Source organism: Dermacentor andersoni, chromosome 2 (genome assembly GCF_023375885.2).
Source record: "Dermacentor andersoni chromosome 2, qqDerAnde1_hic_scaffold, whole genome shotgun sequence".
Lineage (NCBI taxonomy): Eukaryota > Metazoa > Arthropoda > Arachnida > Ixodida > Ixodidae > Dermacentor > Dermacentor andersoni.
In genome coordinates, this window is record NC_092815.1 from 130,028,959 (window position 1) to 130,044,296 (window position 15,338).

A 15,338-nucleotide genomic window follows, 5' to 3' on the forward strand; every position below is an offset into this window, starting at 1 on the left:
CATCGCAGGAGACCATACAATCCAGACACATGTAGCTGTCGACTCTCTCAGAGCGCACATTCGCCATCTGTCAAGGATCCCCGACCATCATTTGGCCTCCCTACCAGCCGAGAGACCTCAAGCGACCTTTTCACGAGTTATTAGCGCTCATCATGAGTACATACCGGCATCATTTACACCGGCGGCGAAGCCTTCCTCTCCCCTGTGGTGCCTGCGACAGCCTCAAGTGAATTTTGCTATTCCTGGAATCACAAAAAAGTCCAATCATCCATCGCCGGCTCTGAAGCAACTTACGCTCACATTACTGCACCAGACGTATCATGACCGCATACATATATATACCGATGGTTCCACCTCACCTACCAGCTCAACTGCCGCATTCGTCGTTCCAGCCAAGAACGTTACAGTTAAATTCAAATTGTCGCACACGACTACATCTACACCGGCAGAACTTGCAGCTCTCCATGCCGCTATGATGTACATCACCGAAGAGCCTACAGAGAAATGGGTCGTATTTTGTGACTCAAAGGCAGCCCTTCACAGCATCAAGTCCACATTACGTCACAGAACCTACGAGCAAATGACATCTGAAATCAGGGAACTGCACCACCATGCTCTGGAAAGTGGACACCACATTATATTTCAGTGGATTCCTGCTCACTGTGTCATCGTCGGCAACAACCTAGCTGACAAGGCTGCCCGGTGTGCCCACGAAGATACCAAGACGCGTCCAACACCTTTGGCGAGGTCGGACGCTGCCAGAGAACTTCGCCAACTTGCGCGTAAGAAATCCCAAGATCTCTGGATTTCAAGTGGCCTAAATTGCAGATTACGTAAACTGGACCCCACGCTACGGCTACAACTGCCATCTAGCCTTCCCCGCGGCGAAGCAACCTTGTTGTGTCGCTTGTGGCTGGGAGTGGCGTTCACGAACGCATACTCCTACCGTATGGGAATGGCCGAGAGCCCGATGTGCGACTCCTGTGGGTGCGAGGAGACCATCGAGCACCTATTGTGTACCTGCCCTCGCTACGATGTCCAACGCCTCTCTCTGCGGGCAACTTTACGCAGACTGGACTCGAGATGTTTCACCGAGTCAAAGATACTCGGACCGTGGCCACACCCGTCACTGGCTCGAAAAGCGATTCGTGCACTAGTGCGGTACTTGAAGTGCACGGGCTTAACAGACCGTTTATAGTGTCCTTGTGTATGGTGTCGCTCCCACACGTACTCAGTGCTTCCTCTCTCCCTTTCTTCCTCTTTCTATTCCCCTTTCCCCCACCCCCAGTGTAGGGTAGCAAACTGGATGCTGTTCTGGTTGACCTCCCTGCCTTTCCTACCCTTGTTTTCTCTCTCTAATGTCATGAATTCGATTATCGGCTGCGGCTGCTGCGTTTATACGAGGGTGGACTGCGAAAACGCTCGCGTACGTAGACTTAGGTGCGCGTTAAATAAAATCAATTCAGAGGCCCATCCAATTAAGACGCATCTAATAGCCACTGTGTCGCTTTGGAACGTCAGTCATCCAGTCAGTCAGTCATAGTTGGCTCTGCCGGTTGCGAACGCTGCAACGCACATAACACTGCGGGCACGTAGTGTGCACGCATTGTCGGCTCGCTTCCTATTCCTTTTTTTTTTCCTTGACCCCTTGCAGGGTATATAGCTAACTTCGGATGCCCGTCGGGGCTGACCGAACCTCATGCCACTGTTGCGCCTTCTCTGTTTCTGAGGCATGCGAACGCTATCCACAAGAGCGAAACACGCTCGCTTAAAATTCTTGTTTCAACTACTAAAAAATAACTATGGGATAGATACCTCCCAATACATTTCAATCTCCGAGGCCAGACCTACACGTAACAAGCATGCGCACACATTGACAGAATACGCATGTAAAAATGACACATTTAAGTATTCTTTTTTCCCGCTCGCAATAGCAGAATGGAACCAACTTCATTCTACTACCACCAACATTGAATCATTATCCGAATTTATCTCGCAAATAGAAAAAACTGTGTGTGAATAACAGTACATATTGTGCATGCAGGGACGCCGGCACAGATTGCTTTATTCGTTAGGAAATCTTATAAACACTCTCATTTTCGACAGCTTATTCGTTTGCCATAATGATTCCCAAACACTCGTAGATTATATTAGTTACTTGTGTTTTATTACTTGCCCTTAGTAATATCTGTGCTATTGTTATGAAGCATCTTGCTCTTTTACATGTATTTTTTATTATTATTTACTATTCCGTTTAATCTTACCATGGTTTACTTGTATAGTACTATATATGTATAACTTGCACTGCTTATGTCGTTTTTTTACTTTTTGTATAACCTATACTTTGATTTCCTTGCATTGTACAGCTGAATTATTGTACTACCCAACTGCCACGCTCTCGAAGGAGAGCAGCAGTATTGAAAATAAATAAAAATAAATAAAATACTTGGCTACAGATGCGGAGCGATTGTGCGCACTGCGTCTGAAAAAAAAAAATGTAGCGTGCACGCGCTGTTCGTGGCTGGTCTGTTCTTTCGACGAGCCCTTCTGCACGGTGCCCTTTATTTCCACGCTTCGCGCAGTGAACGAGGCCATCCTCTGCAGAGAGCCGCAGGTGCGAGAGGGACACTGGATGGAGCACCCACACGACGGCAGGGAGTGCGTGTCGCCGGTGAAACTGTTGTGCGATGGCATGCTCGCGTGCAACACGTCGTTTTGGCGGCGCGGCGTGAAGGTAAAGGACAATTGTGACACCATCCCAAGGTTGACCGCCATTGCTACCTTTCTGGCAAGTGGTAACAAGTACCGAGGACATGCGGCCATCTTCGATACCTGCTATAGTGGCGGCCTCTGGGTAAGTGGAGAATCCCTAGCGCACGAGCAGTTCTCGGCACAACGTATAGGAAGCTTGCAGGGCCCGTTAACCCTTCATGTACGACTGTTGCCTGAATGTAAAACCAAAAAAAAAGAAATGTTTTTTTTTTTATTACATGGAGGCTCGAGGCACGTTTGCGTTGTCGCCGTTGGACCAAATTTCATGAGGTTTGCTCCATTAAAAAAAAAAAAGAGCGTTCCGGTCTAGTGGCTGTTCCAAGCGAAGCTTTGATTTAGGCCGAAAATATTTTAATAAAAGTTGATGAAAATCGCAATTTTTTCCCGAAAACTAAACTATCATGTTTACAATCGGTATCAGTGGTACCACCGCGCAGTGCACAGTGAACGCTTCCCTTACCACCGGCGGTACCACTGGTAAGGGAACTGTTCTCCCACTATTTCCTGATGACAGGTATAACAGTGTTGTAAGCATGGTTTTGAGGCTGTCGTTGAGACGCTGCGCCTACGGCCTAAGGCGAATTTGCTGTCATCAAGGTCGAAGACGTACACTCTGTCGTTTGACATGCTACGGGCCTCTGACTCTGAGAATTAATTCTACAATCCATACAACCCATTCTAACCCCCATCTCGTTCAAGAAGACACTGTATTAACGCGAAAGCGCCCGTGTCCCAAAAAAATACAATGTCGGCGTCGGACGTCACTTGGCGGAAAATTATTCCCAACCGCAACCATGCAGGCTACCCAAGGGGCGCAGAGGTCTGACTGAAATAATTGAATTCCCCGAAGTTACATGCGTCGGAAAAATCGTAAATTACAATCTAGACACAATCTACCGACAGGATAGCATCTTTACAAACGCCTTTTCCAGCATTTCATAGGGCGGCCATACCATTCATAGGGCGGCCATGGCCTCCAAAATATGCGCGCGCCAATCTCGGAGGCAACGGAGCGGCGAGCTCGTTCCCTTCAACAACTCAAGATGGCGCTTGCTTTCGCCGCATCGCGTGTCGTTTCTACCAGAAAGCTCGCCTTTGTGCATGGCGTTCGGCGACAGCATTTCGCGGTAAACATTACGATTACATAAGCTGCAGTTGCTGGGAAGCGTGAGAAGTAATCAGGGGTCTTTGAATGATATCGCGTTACACTCTTAAAGGCCAAGCTTAAGCGTCCTCCCACCCCAACTTCCAGTAGAGGTTGAATCGTCTGCCAACTTCTTTAACGCGATAGCGTTAAGGACCCCATGTCGCAGAAATACCGGTATCGGTGGAGTTGTCCGCAAGCGAAAATTTCTGTATATATTTAGGCATGTGTATATGCCACGCCTTGCTGTATGACATGCGGCGTATGCAAGTTATATTACCACACCATTCTATCACTGAAGCTGCTCAAACCTTGTGTTACATTCTTGACAAATTTATTCCTCAGAATTTAGGGAATCACAGCCCACAAAGAAACGGCGCAAGACAAAGCACCACTAGCGCATCCCTTTTATGTTAAATGAAATATTAAAAGCGCGAAACCATAACACACGATCGGCCCGCGCAAGAGGCCGCGTTTCTTCCAGACGCTCGCCTTCGTGCATAGCGTTTGCCGCCAGCGTTTGCCGGCAAACATTACGGTTACATAAATCTGCAGTTGCCGGGAAGCATGAGAAGCAGTTAGAAATCTTTGAACGCAATCGGGCGTTCCACTGTTAAAGACGAAGCTTAAGCGTTCTCCAAGTTTCCTTCCAGCGAAACTGTCAATCATACTTGAATCATCATCATCATCATCAGCCTAGTTACGCCCACTGCAGGGCAAAGGCCTCTCCCATACTTCTCCAACTGCCCCGGTCATGTACTAATTGTGGCCATGTTGTCCCTGCAAACGTCTTAATGTCATCTGCCCACCTAACTTTCTGCCGCCCCCTGCTACGCTTCCCTTCTCTTGGAATCCAGTCCGTAGCTCTTAGTGACCATCGGTTATCTTCCCTCCTCATTACATGTCCGGCCCATGCCCATTTCTTTTTCTTGATTTCAACTAAGATGTCGTTTACCCGCGTTTGTTGCCTCACCCAATCTGCTCTTTTCTTATCCCTTAACGTTACACCCATCATTCTTCTTTCCATAGCTCGTTGCGTCGTTCTCAATTTCAGCAGAACCCTTTTCGTAAGCCTCCAGGTTTCTGCCCCATATGTGAGTACTGGTAACACACAGCTGTTGTACACTTTCCTTTTGAGGGATAGTGGCAACCTACTGTTCATGATTTGAGAATGCCTGCCAAACGCACCCCAACCCATTCTTATTCTTCTGGTTATTTCAGTCTCATGATCCGGATCCGTGGTCACTACCTGCCCTAAGTAGATGTATTCCCTTACCACTTCCAGTGTTTCGCTACCTATCGTAAACTGCTGTTCTCTTCCGAGACTGTTAAACAGTACTTTAGTTTTCTGCAGATTAATTTTCAGACCCACCCTTCTGCTTTGTCTCTCTAGGTCAGTGAGCATGCATTGCAATTGGTCTCCTGAGTTACTAAGCAAGGCAATATCATCAGCGAATCGCAAGTTGCTAAGGTATTCTCCATCAACTTTTATCCCCAATTCTTCCCACTCCAGGCCTCTGAATACCTCTTGTAAACATGCTGTGAATAGCATTGGAGATATCGTATCTCCCTGTCTGACGCCTTTCTTTATAGGGATTTTGTTGCTTTCTTTGTGGAGGACTACGGTGGCTGTGGAGCCGCTATAGATATCTTCTAGTATTTTTACATATGGCTCATCTACACCCTGATTCCGTAATGCCTCTATGACGGCTGAGGTTTCGACTGAATCAAACGCTTTCTCGTAATCAATGAAAGCTATATATAAGGGTTGGTTATATTCTGCACATTTCTCTATCACTTGATTGATAGTGTGAATATGGTCTATTGTTGAGTAGCCTTTACGGAATCCTGCCTGGTCCTTTGGTTGACAGAAGTCTAAGGTGTTCCTGATTCTATTTGCGATTACCTTAGTAAATACTTTGTAGGCAACGGACAGTAAGCTGATCGGTCTATAATTTTTCAAGTCTTTGGCGTCCCCTTTCTTATGGATTAGGATTATGTTAGCGTTCTTCCAAGATTCCGGTACGCTCGAGGTTATGAGGCATTGCGTATACAGGGTGGCCAGTTTCTCTAGAACAATCTGACCACCATCCTTCAACAAATCTGCTGTTACCTGATCCTCCCCAGCTGCCTTCCCCCTTTGCATAGCTCCTAAGGCTTTCTTCACTTCTTCTGGCGTTACCTGTGGGATTTCGAATTCCTCTAGGCTATTCTCTCTTCCACTATCGTCGTGGGTGCCACTGGTACTGTATAAATCTCTATAGAACTCCTCAGCCACTTGAACTATCTCGTCCATATTAGTAACGATATTGCCGGCTTTGTCTCTTAACGCACACATCTGATTCTTGCCTATTCCTAGTTTCTTCTTCACTGTTTTTAGGCTTCCTCCTTTCCCGAGAGCCTGTTCAATTCTATCCATATTATAGTTCCTGATGTCCGCTGTCTTACGCTTGTTGATTAACTTAGAAAGTTCTGCCAGTTCTATTCTAGCTGTAGGATTAGAGGCTTTCATACATTGGCGTTTCTTGATCAGATCTTTCGTCTCCTGCGATAGCTTACTGGTTTCCTGTCTAACGGCGTTACCACCGACTTCTATTGCGCACTCCTTGATGATGCCCATGAGATTGTCGTTCATTGCTTCAACACTAAGGTCCTCTTCCTGAGTTAAAGCCGAATACCTGTTCTGTAGTTTGATCCGGAATTCCTCTAGTTTCCCTCTTACCGCTAACTCATTGATTGGCTTCTTGTGTACCAGTTTCTTTCGTTCCCTCCTCAAGTCTAGGCTAATTCGAGTTCTTACCATCCTGTGGTCACTGCAGCGTACCTTGCCGAGCACGTCTACATCTTGAATGATGCCAGGGTTCGCGCAGAGTATGAAGTCGATTTCATTTCTAGTCTCACCATTCGGGCTCCTCCACGTCCACTTTCGGCTAACCCGCTTGCGGAAAAAGGTATTCATTATACGCATATTATTCTGTTCTGCAAACTCTACTAATAATTCTCCTCTGCTATTCCTAGAGCCTATGCCATATTCCCCCACTGACTTGTCTCCAGCCTGCTTCTTGCCTACCCTGGCATTGAAGTCGCCCATCAGTATAGTGTATTTTGTTTTGACTTTACCCATCGCCGATTCTACGTCTTCATAAAAGCTTTCGACTTCCTGGTCATCATGACTAGATGTAGGAGCGTAGACCTGTACAACCTTCATTTTGCACCTCTTATTAAGTTTCACAACAAGACATGCCACCCTCTCGTTAATGCTATAGAATTCCTGTATGTTACCAGCTATTTCCTTATTAATCAGGAATCCGACTCCTAGTTCTCGTCTCTCCGCTAAGCCCCGGTAACACAGTACATGCCCGCTTTTTAGCACTGTATATGCTTCTTTTGTCCTCCTAACCTCACTGAGTCCTATTATATCCCATTTACTACCCTCTAATTCCTCCAATAACACTGCTAGACTCGCCTCACTAGATAGCGTTCTAACGTTAAACGTTGCCAGGTTCAGATTCCAATGGCGGCCTGTCCGGAGCCAGGTATTCTTAGCACCCTCTGCAGCGTCACAGATCTGACCGCCGCCGTGGTCAGTTGCTTCGCGGCTGCTGGGGACTGAGGGCCGGGGTTCGATTGTTGTATTCATATAGGAGGTTGTGGCCAAGTACTGCACCAGGGTGGCCAATCCTGCTCTGGTGAGAGAGTGCGTTACCGGTTCTGGTCACCGGGATCAGGCCGCACTCCAGGCCTGTTTGTGCAATTTTCTCAACACACGTTTTTTTTTTTTTTTTTTGTATTTTCCGGTGGAGAATAGCGCGGCACCGGGATTTGAATCACGGTCCTCTTGCACTGGAGACGGATACTCTACCGTCCCCGTAGGAGTTAAATTAAAAATTAATTTATGGGGTTTTACGTGACAAAACCACTTTCTGATTATGCACGCCGTAGTGGAGGACTCCGAAAATTTCGACCACCTGGGGTTCTTTAACGTGCACTTAATTCTAAGTACACGGGTGTTTTCGCATTTCGCCCCCATCGAAATGCGGCCGCCGTGGTCGGGGTCCGATCCCGCGACCTCGTGCTCAGCAGTCTAACACCATAACCACTGAGCAACCACGGCGGGTCCCGCAGGAGTTGTACGCCTCATTTAACCTACAGTGGTGCCCTACTTGGTCAGTCAAGGTGGACCAATCTGAGCTCGGTTATACCGCATGGATGGCACTCGGCTAGAGAACCTCGTATTTATGACCTGCACATGTGAGGCCTTACATATTTGAAGATATATATCTATTTTCTTTTTTTTTTTTTTTAGGAGGGTTCCCGTACAGTGATAAAATAAAGGAAAAGACATTAAAAGAAAGAAATAAAAGAAAGAAAAAGGGGCGGAAAAAAAAAAAAAAAAAACGGAACATAACAGGTGATTTGAACTCGTGACCCTTCGATGTTGCCCGGAAACATAGCTCAGTCGGTTGGTTCGTCAGGCCCCAGGCTACTTTCAAGCGCCACAGCTCCTCCTCCGAGCCTCACACTTACGTGGAAAGAGACTCATGTTGTCCGCGATAGTCGGTTCGATGGGATCGCATTCGCGCGCTGTTTCTTTGTCTCTGCGTGTAGTACAGTTAAGAGAGCCAGTTTAAGGGCGGAGAAGAAGAAAGAAGAGAAAAGCAAAAACTGCAGCGCCGTGGTTTTAAAGCGCACCCGTGGTAGAGAAACGGAATGCGATATAAGCGTGCGTAGCCATGATACGCACACGACAAACTGCCTTAAAATATTTAGACTTGAGGGAAAGCTTCGTTAGCAAACGATAGCACGGCAATCAGCACTCGAATATAATTATAACCCTAATACTAATTGTAAATATTCATCTCATCTATGGGATCTAATGCGCGCGCTGTTTCTTTGTCTCTGCGTGTAGTAGTTGAGAGAGCCAGTTTAAGGGCGGAGAAGAAGAAAGAAAAGAAAAGCAAAAACTGCAGCGCCGTGGTTTTAAAGCGCAGCCGTGGTAGAGAAACGGAATGCGATATAAGCGTGCGTAGCCATGATACGCACACGACAAACTGCCTTAAAATATTTAGACTTGAGGGAAAGCTTCGTTAGCAAACGATAGCACGGCAATCAGCACTCGAATATAATTATAACCCTAATACTAATTGTAAATATTCATCTCATCTATGGGATCTAATGCGCGCGCTGTTTCTTTGTCTCTGCGTGTAGTAGTTGAGAGAGCCAGTTTAAGGGCAGAGTAGTTGGAAGGCATACTTTCTAGGAAAAATGGCCGCTCAAGGAGAAGAGCGAACTCGAGCGGCTTTAGAGGCTAGGAAAACTGCCTTAAAATATTTAGACTTGAGGGAAAGCTTCGTTAACAAACTATAACACGGCAATCAGCACTCGAATACGACGAGAGAAATTACTGAGACGTGGAAAATTCCCTTGAAAAAAATCTGGTTTGCTAGACAAATGCTCGTATGTATTGAACCTCTTAAAAGAGGAGGGGTGAAATATGCGCTCACCGAGAGGGCATCTTCAGCGCGAGACATCCACAAGGCACCTTACAGAGATGTGGAGAGCTTCGCGGCCGGAACGAAGCATCCCTTCTCCGCCGGCCAAGAGGGGGAAACGTGCTTTCCGATCGCTCAAGGTTGCGCGGACAACGCATAGCTCTAGCGTCTAGGAAAAGCTTAACCAGGTGCGATGGCGGCACGCATAGCGTGGGAAGCTAGCCGCCAGAATAACTATACCAAGGACTGCTGCTGATGAGGGCGAAGTACCTTCGTGTAATTATAATAACCCTAATAGGACTACTTTCGAAAAAAAAAAAGGAAACGGCCCAGAGGGCTATACTACGAGAGCTATGACTGATAGTTTTCTATATATATATATATATATGTATATATATATTGATCGCATCTATGGGATCGCATTCGCGCGCTGTTTCTTTGTCTCTGCGTGTAGTACAGTTAAGAGAGCCAGTTTAAGGGCGGAGAAGAAGAAAGAAGAGAAAAGCAAAAACTGCAGCGCCGTGGTTTTAAAGCGCACCCGTGGTAGAAAAACGGAATGCGATATAAGCGTGCGTAGCCATGATACGCACACGACAAACTGCCTTAAAATATTTAGACTTGAGGGAAAGCTTCGTTAGCAAACGATAGCACGGCAATCAGCACTCGAATATAATTATAACCCTAATACTAATTGTAAATATTCATCTCATCTATGGGATCTAATGCGCGCGCTGTTTCTTTGTCTCTGCGTGTAGTAGTTGAGAGAGCCAGTTTAAGGGCAGAGTAGTTGGAAGGCATACTTTCTAGGAAAAATGGCCGCTCAAGGAGAAGAGCGAACTCGAGCGGCTTTAGAGGCTAGGAAAACTGCCTTAAAATATTTAGACTTGAGGGAAAGCTTCGTTAACAAACTATAACACGGCAATCAGCACTCGAATACGACGAGAGAAATTACTGAGACGTGGAAAATTCCCTTGAAAAAAATCTGGTTTGCTAGACAAATGCTCGTATGTATTGAACCTCTTAAAAGAGGAGGGGTGAAATATGCGCTCACCGAGAGGGCATCTTCAGCGCGAGACATCCACAAGGCACCTTACAGAGATGTGGAGAGCTTCGCGGCCGGAACGAAGCATCCCTTCTCCGCCGGCCAAGAGGGGGAAACGTGCTTTCCGATCGCTCAAGGTTGCGCGGACAACGCATAGCTCTAGCGTCTAGGAAAAGCTTAACCAGGTGCGATGGCGGCACGCATAGCGTGGGAAGCTAGCCGCCAGAATAACTATACCAAGGACTGCTGCTGATGAGGGCGAAGTACCTTCGTGTAATTATAATAACCCTAATAGGACTACTTTCGAAAAAAAAAAAAGGAAACGGCCCAGAGGGCTATACTACGAGAGCTATGACTGATAGTTTTCTATATATATATATATATATGTATATATATATTGATCGCATCTATGGGATCGCATTCGCGCGCTGTTTCTTTGTCTCTGCGTGTAGTACAGTTAAGAGAGCCAGTTTAAGGGCGGAGAAGAAGAAAGAAGAGAAAAGCAAAAACTGCAGCGCCGTGGTTTTAAAGCGCACCCGTGGTAGAGAAACGGAATGCGATATAAGCGTGCGTAGCCATGATACGCACACGACAAACTGCCTTAAAATATTTAGACTTGAGGGAAAGCTTCGTTAGCAAACGATAGCACGGCAATCAGCACTCGAATATAATTATAACCCTAATACTAATTGTAAATATTCATCTCATCTATGGGATCTAATGCGCGCGCTGTTTCTTTGTCTCTGCGTGTAGTAGTTGAGAGAGCCAGTTTAAGGGCAGAGTAGTTGGAAGGCATACTTTCTAGGAAAAATGGCCGCTCAAGGAGAAGAGCGAACTCGAGCGGCTTTAGAGGCTAGGAAAACTGCCTTAAAATATTTAGACTTGAGGGAAAGCTTCGTTAACAAACTATAACACGGCAATCAGCACTCGAATACGACGAGAGAAATTACTGAGACGTGGAAAATTCCCTTGAAAAAAATCTGGTTTGCTAGACAAATGCTCGTATGTATTGAACCTCTTAAAAGAGGAGGGGTGAAATATGCGCTCACCGAGAGGGCATCTTCAGCGCGAGACATCCACAAGGCACCTTACAGAGATGTGGAGAGCTTCGCGGCCGGAACGAAGCATCCCTTCTCCGCCGGCCAAGAGGGGGAAACGTGCTTTCCGATCGCTCAAGGTTGCGCGGACAACGCATAGCTCTAGCGTCTAGGAAAAGCTTAACCAGGTGCGATGGCGGCACGCATAGCGTGGGAAGCTAGCCGCCAGAATAACTATACCAAGGACTGCTGCTGATGAGGGCGAAGTACCTTCGTGTAATTATAATAACCCTAATAGGACTACTTTCGAAAAAAAAAAAAGGAAACGGCCCAGAGGGCTATACTACGAGAGCTATGACTGATAGTTTTCTATATATATATATATATATGTATATATATATTGATCGCATCTATGGGATCGCATTCGCGCGCTGTTTCTTTGTCTCTGCGTGTAGTACAGTTAAGAGAGCCAGTTTAAGGGCGGAGAAGAAGAAAGAAGAGAAAAGCAAAAACTGCAGCGCCGTGGTTTTAAAGCGCACCCGTGGTAGAAAAACGGAATGCGATATAAGCGTGCGTAGCCATGATACGCACACGACAAACTGCCTTAAAATATTTAGACTTGAGGGAAAGCTTCGTTAGCAAACGATAGCACGGCAATCAGCACTCGAATATAATTATAACCCTAATACTAATTGTAAATATTCATCTCATCTATGGGATCTAATGCGCGCGCTGTTTCTTTGTCTCTGCGTGTAGTAGTTGAGAGAGCCAGTTTAAGGGCAGAGTAGTTGGAAGGCATACTTTCTAGGAAAAATGGCCGCTCAAGGAGAAGAGCGAACTCGAGCGGCTTTAGAGGCTAGGAAAACTGCCTTAAAATATTTAGACTTGAGGGAAAGCTTCGTTAACAAACTATAACACGGCAATCAGCACTCGAATACGACGAGAGAAATTACTGAGACGTGGAAAATTCCCTTGAAAAAAATCTGGTTTGCTAGACAAATGCTCGTATGTATTGAACCTCTTAAAAGAGGAGGGGTGAAATATGCGCTCACCGAGAGGGCATCTTCAGCGCGAGACATCCACAAGGCACCTTACAGAGATGTGGAGAGCTTCGCGGCCGGAACGAAGCATCCCTTCTCCGCCGGCCAAGAGGGGGAAACGTGCTTTCCGATCGCTCAAGGTTGCGCGGACAACGCATAGCTCTAGCGTCTAGGAAAAGCTTAACCAGGTGCGATGGCGGCACGCATAGCGTGGGAAGCTAGCCGCCAGAATAACTATACCAAGGACTGCTGCTGATGAGGGCGAAGTACCTTCGTGTAATTATAATAACCCTAATAGGACTACTTTCGAAAAAAAAAAAGGAAACGGCCCAGAGGGCTATACTACGAGAGCTATGACTGATAGTTTTCTATATATATATATATATATGTATATATATATTGATCGCATCTATGGGATCGCATTCGCGCGCTGTTTCTTTGTCTCTGCGTGTAGTACAGTTAAGAGAGCCAGTTTAAGGGCGGAGAAGAAGAAAGAAGAGAAAAGCAAAAACTGCAGCGCCGTGGTTTTAAAGCGCACCCGTGGTAGAGAAACGGAATGCGATATAAGCGTGCGTAGCCATGATACGCACACGACAAACTGCCTTAAAATATTTAGACTTGAGGGAAAGCTTCGTTAGCAAACGATAGCACGGCAATCAGCACTCGAATATAATTATAACCCTAATACTAATTGTAAATATTCATCTCATCTATGGGATCTAATGCGCGCGCTGTTTCTTTGTCTCTGCGTGTAGTAGTTGAGAGAGCCAGTTTAAGGGCGGAGAAGAAGAAAGAAAAGAAAAGCAAAAACTGCAGCGCCGTGGTTTTAAAGCGCAGCCGTGGTAGAGAAACGGAATGCGATATAAGCGTGCGTAGCCACGATACGCACACGACAAACTGCCTTAAAATATTTAGACTTGAGGGAAAGCTTCGTTAGCAAACGATAGCACGGCAATCAGCACTCGAATATAATTTTAACCCTAATACTAATTGTAAATATTCATCTCATCTATGGGATCTAATGCGCGCGCTGTTTCTTTGTCTCTGCGTGTAGTAGTTGAGAGAGCCAGTTTAAGGGCAGAGTAGTTGGAAGGCATACTTTCTAGGAAAAATGGCCGCTCAAGGAGAAGAGCGAACTCGAGCGGCTTTAGAGGCTAGGAAAACTGCCTTAAAATATTTAGACTTGAGGGAAAGCTTCGTTAACAAACTATAACACGGCAATCAGCACTCGAATACGACGAGAGAAATTACTGAGACGTGGAAAATTCCCTTGAAAAAAATCTGGTTTGCTAGACAAATGCTCGTATGTATTGAACCTCTTAAAAGAGGAGGGGTGAAATATGCGCTCACCGAGAGGGCATCTTCAGCGCGAGACATCCACAAGGCACCTTACAGAGATGTGGAGAGCTTCGCGGCCGGAACGAAGCATCCCTTCTCCGCCGGCCAAGAGGGGGAAACGTGCTTTCCGATCGCTCAAGGTTGCGCGGACAACGCATAGCTCTAGCGTCTAGGAAAAGCTTAACCAGGTGCGATGGCGGCACGCATAGCGTGGGAAGCTAGCCGCCAGAATAACTATACCAAGGACTGCTGCTGATGAGGGCGAAGTACCTTCGTGTAATTATAATAACCCTAATAGGACTACTTTCGAAAAAAAAAAAGGAAACGGCCCAGAGGGCTATACTACGAGAGCTATGACTGATAGTTTTCTATATATATATATATATGTATATATATATTGATCGCATCTATGGGATCGCATTCGCGCGCTGTTTCTTTGTCTCTGCGTGTAGTACAGTTAAGAGAGCCAGTTTAAGGGCGGAGAAGAAGAAAGAAGAGAAAAGCAAAAACTGCAGCGCCGTGGTTTTAAAGCGCACCCGTGGTAGAGAAACGGAATGCGATATAAGCGTGCGTAGCCATGATACGCACACGACAAACTGCCTTAAAATATTTAGACTTGAGGGAAAGCTTCGTTAGCAAACGATAGCACGGCAATCAGCACTCGAATATAATTATAACCCTAATACTAATTGTAAATATTCATCTCATCTATGGGATCTAATGCGCGCGCTGTTTCTTTGTCTCTGCGTGTAGTAGTTGAGAGAGCCAGTTTAAGGGCGGAGAAGAAGAAAGAAGAGAAAAGCAAAAACTGCAGCGCCGTGGTTTTAAAGCGCACCCGTGGTAGAAAAACGGAATGCGATATAAGCGTGCGTAGCCATGATACGCACACGACAAACTGCCTTAAAATATTTAGACTTGAGGGAAAGCTTCGTTAGCAAACGATAGCACGGCAATCAGCACTCGAATATAATTATAACCCTAATACTAATTGTAAATATTCATCTCATCTATGGGATCTAATGCGCGCGCTGTTTCTTTGTCTCTGCGTGTAGTAGTTGAGAGAGCCAGTTTAAGGGCAGAGTAGTTGGAAGGCATACTTTCTAGGAAAAATGGCCGCTCAAGGAGAAGAGCGAACTCGAGCGGCTTTAGAGGCTAGGAAAACTGCCTTAAAATATTTAGACTTGAGGGAAAGCTTCGTTAACAAACTATAACACGGCAATCAGCACTCGAATACGACGAGAGAAATTACTGAGACGTGGAAAATTCCCTTGAAAAAAATCTGGTTTGCTAGACAAATGCTCGTATGTATTGAACCTCTTAAAAGAGGAGGGGTGAAATATGCGCTCACCGAGAGGGCATCTTCAGCGCGAGACATCCACAAGGCACCTTACAGAGATGTGGAGAGCTTCGCGGCCGGAACGAAGCATCCCTTCTCCGCCGGCCAAGAGGGGGAAACGTGCTTTCCGATCGCTC